At 32.7% G+C, this 4429-nt stretch overlaps 1 long non-coding RNA gene across 1 annotated transcript; it reads left to right on the top strand.

Annotated features, from left to right (window-relative positions):
* Positions 1 to 430: 430 nt before the first annotated feature.
* Positions 431 to 1661, top strand: LOC135211658 (uncharacterized). The gene is made up of 2 exons (XR_010313699.1): positions 431 to 1274; positions 1447 to 1661. It is a non-coding gene; the product is annotated as an uncharacterized LOC135211658 (long non-coding RNA).
* The last annotated feature ends 2768 nt before the right edge of the window (positions 1662 to 4429 follow it).

Below are 4429 nucleotides of genomic sequence, written 5' to 3'. Positions count from 1 at the left end.
TGTAGCCTATAGTGATTGAAATATGAAACAAATGATAGCAGAGAGTTATTACAAATACTGAAGTTATACATCTCTGGAATGAATTGAAGCTCCTAGTATTAGGGTGGCCATTTCCAAATTTCCAAAAAGGACTTATTTTTTTTTTTTTTTTTTTTTTTTTTTTTTTTTTTTTTTTGCCAACACCAATTTAACCTAAATTAAGCATGATTATTAATGAGTTTAAAAAATACTCAATCTGTCATTCTGGAAGAATCAGAAGTTTTAAAAGTAGTTATGTAAATAATGTGATAACTTTTTCTTTAACAATGGTAGATCCTAGGCCTGCTTGAATTTTGCAAAATTGGGGAAGGTTTTTTTTTTATCTAAGTCATTAAATCATATAATTATTAAAATATTACTACTATATAAGTAGGATTGCATGTGACTAAATCTGATCATTCCTAACTCTTAATACATTATAGTAAGATTTCTTATCATTGCATGCTTATGCTCTGAATCTCTCAATTTGAAACCACCTTTATGCTTTATTTTATTTCAAAGTTTATACCTTTCTTTGTTGTTTGTGATGCTCCATATGATCCTCTCTAATTCCACATCTCAACTTTTCATGCTGCTGTTCCTAATATACTATTTTCAGGACTGTCTTTATTTGCACACTATTACTACCTTTAAACTTCCCTATTCCTATTTCCATGCTATATAACTCAAAATTTTTGCCTTTCATAGTATGAATGTACTAGTGTATGTGTGCAATGATTAGTACTTGAATTCTGCAACTTCCTCGCAGGGACCTTATAATTTGTTAATCTGCATTCTAATGCATGATATATCCATAAACTGTCCTGTCTAGTAAAATCCATAATTTTTTTTATGTAATATCAGTTACTCTTCCTACCAGTTGTTAGTGTTTGGCCTTCTAATTGTCACCCACTGTGAAAATATTTTTTTCCTGGCAGTTTCTGCAATAAACAATGCTTCACTTAAATAATATATATAGATTGGCATTTTTCTCTGTTTTCTCATCTAATTCATGCTTTCTATTCCCACCACACATGCTACTACAAAATTCTATTGTTACAGTATTTCACCAAGGCTTAATTTTCAGGAACATCGGTGCTCCCAGGCTATCCGCTTCATAGTTGCAGTTGATGGAAGATTCATCAACTCAGACTTGACTTCACTCGTGCTGCGATGGCCATGGTTTTCGCAGCATTTTTGATATATGATATTTATTACCCATCAGAAGCTTCAGTCACAATGGAATTTATGCAGAGGTAAGCTGTTGTAATAAGTTACTTGAGTTTTTTTTTTTCTTTAATTTAAGAATATCAGGAAGTAATTTATATTTAAATGTCCATGTACTGTAACTTTGTAATATGTGTGGTGGTGAGCAGTTGTTTTACAATATTTTTACCATTATGTTCATATATCTTGTCATTTTTACAGGTGTTTCTGAAAAATAAATGCAGAAAAAGGGACAAAAAATACCAGAACAAAGAAAAACGTGGCACACACCCATTGAAGAATATTAAAGTTCAATGAGCTTATGGAATAAGGAGTGAAAAAGCATTCACACTCTTCTGTATAAATAATTAATGTTAAATTTTGTGTTAAAAAAGTTATAAATCTGTTTTTCAAGAATAAAGTTTTTTAAAAGTTAATCTTCTCATTATTTTCTCCAATTGGATATATGACCTGCACAAGGAATTTTTGGTTACTATTTCAATTGTAACATAAAATGCAAAGAAATATTAACATTAAATTCAAAGAAATATTAGAAAAATCATGTACAATCCCAAAAGTTACTGTATACTCTTGTCAAATAATTTTGACATAAATATGTTACATGTATAGGATTTGTTACCAATTTTAGTTTTTATCTGTTTTGATATTGTATGAGATGTAATTATAATTTTACAAAAAATAAATTTAAAAAAACATGTATAAATGACTATTGGTAAAATTTACAAATGTTTAATAAAATGTGGCCCCACAAGGAAGGTATGAAAAATGTTTTTAGGATTATTTTTTTCTTAAATTAGCCACTCCAAAGTTTGGCGGGTGGGGTTGTGTAGCGCAGTGATATACAGGGTGGGGCAAATCAAATGCCCGAGTTTTGATCGGCTATTAGGAAAAACAAAACAATACTTACAGAATTATTTGTTTTACTCGAGAATCAGGTCATACAATGCTGTTTGTGTGATCCTTTTTGAAGATGCCATCAGGAAGATGGTGCCATCTGTAGCGATGCACAGTTGAAGGCGATGTCTGAAGTTTTCGGCTGCTCTTCGGCAGATCTCGAGGAGTATTGTAGCGATTTCCTCCCGGATTCGCATCTTCAATTCTTCCAAACTGTGTGGCCGAAAGTGAGATGAGCCGAAGAGCAGCTGAAAACTTCAGACATTGCCTTCAAGAGTTCATCGCTACAGACGGCCACCATCTTCCTGATGCCATCTTCAAAAAGTGATCACACAAACTGCATTGTATACTGATTCGAATAAAACAACAAATAATTCTGTAAGTATTGTTTTACTTTTCCTAATAGCCTATCAAAACTCGGGCATTTGATTTGCCCCAGCCTGTATATATGTATTTTCACCCGTATTTGAGAAAATCCCGTAAAAATATTAACCGTAAATTATACGGTATGTTATTGGTTAACTTAACGGTAAAACCGTAAATTTTACGGTTAAAATTTTATACGGTATTTTCTCAAATACGGGAGAAAATATGGTACATTAAAAATTACGGGACCCGTTTTTTTAACGGTAAATGCTTGGCAACATTACTGCCAGGATTTTTACCGTTTTTTCAACGGAAAATTTTTTACAGTGTGGTTATTTAACCTTATACGAAGTTCACTAAAGTTTTCATAGAAAGTGTCCATTAGGTATGGTGCATAGAATGCTATTACTCGTGCTATTCATGGAATGCATTACGTAGGACAAACGTATGAAAAACACTGTACACGAAATAAAATTCAAGAATGTGGAGACCCGCAAGTATTCAACAAGGAAGCGATGAAGGTGTGCGGCGTCATTGCATGCATGTTAGCTGACGATTTATTACACATAAACAAAAGAGACGGAAAAAGGAAATGCTGAATGATTCCTTGAGTAAAAAAGGAAAGTACCTACTTCATGTTTCTATTACACTGATAAATGAGGTACGAATAGAAGATACCAGATCTCCCCAAAGCGCCAAATGGCCGGATAACCTAAATTCCATAGAATCAAATCAGTATCATTCCTTTGATATTCGTGAAAAAAATTTAGTTAAAGTTATGCCTAACTGATACATATGATTCATACAGTTCATCCTTAGTTACAGGATTTTTGGTTTTACGTGTATTCTTCCTACATTAGCATTAGTCCTCGCAATAATTTGCATGGAAAAATGGTACCGTAACTCTCCTCAATGAACTCAGTACAGATTTCGAAGTAGTAATAAAATAAAACTCGATATCACAAAAATTATTACGGAAATACCTGGAATTTTTTTAGTTTATTTACCCTATTGGGTTTGCAAATCTCTTTAATTATTGTGACGTATCAAGAGTAAAAGGACTGTTAAAAAACTTGCTATCCCCATTTCAACAATAAGTGAAAACTTGATAATTATTGGTCAATGTAGTTTGGCGTCTCAACAATTTAAAAAGGGAGAGTAGGCTGAGAATAACTTACGGCCGCTGTCGTCAAACTCGCACAGAAACTTGAATTCGTGCAAGGAATAATTCGCACGCTAGAACTGTACACCCGGTGAAAATTCTAGTGTGGGATCTCACCAAAAATCGTAAATCGAATGAGAAATACATGTGTATACCTAGCTTTAGTCTGCCTATTCTACACCATTTCTCGTTGGTTTATTATTGTCAGTTATTCCCTCAATCGGAATCAGAGTAATTATCCAAATGAGGCCTGTTTTCTATCCAATTAAGACTTGATTTTTCAAAGTTTTGTAATATGCATAAAACTTTTTGGGATTTAGACCAGGGGTTCTCAAAGTGGGCCATATAGTTCCCGGGGACCGGGGGCCAATACCATGCTGCCTAAGAGCCACCCGAAGATAACTGTCTTAATCATCTCATTTCACTCCGTGAGGTAATTTTTGCAACATGAATCTTGGGGGTGCCATATTTTACAATATTTTCTCAATGAAAAAAAGAGTTTGTATGAAAATTTTGTCCATATAAAGTAAAATTCAATGCTACAAATATTCTCAGTTGACAAAATACCACTAATTTGATATATTCAACTAAATATATTTCCTAAATTCTTAATGTAATAATAATTAACGCCTCTTCCTAACACTAGATATCATATATGTAGATGTTAGGTTTACATTTCAATACGGTATAATCAACTTAGGTATTTAGAGGTTTTAGTGAAAGTACATTAAATGCACTAAATAAATGCATAGTAAATAAAAA

The sequence above is a fragment of the Macrobrachium nipponense genome, chromosome 4 (assembly GCF_015104395.2).
Source record: "Macrobrachium nipponense isolate FS-2020 chromosome 4, ASM1510439v2, whole genome shotgun sequence".
In the NCBI taxonomy this organism is placed as follows: Eukaryota; Metazoa; Arthropoda; class Malacostraca; order Decapoda; family Palaemonidae; genus Macrobrachium; species Macrobrachium nipponense.
Note: the sequence above shows the minus strand (reverse complement) of the source record. Positions and strands in the feature narration are given on the sequence as shown.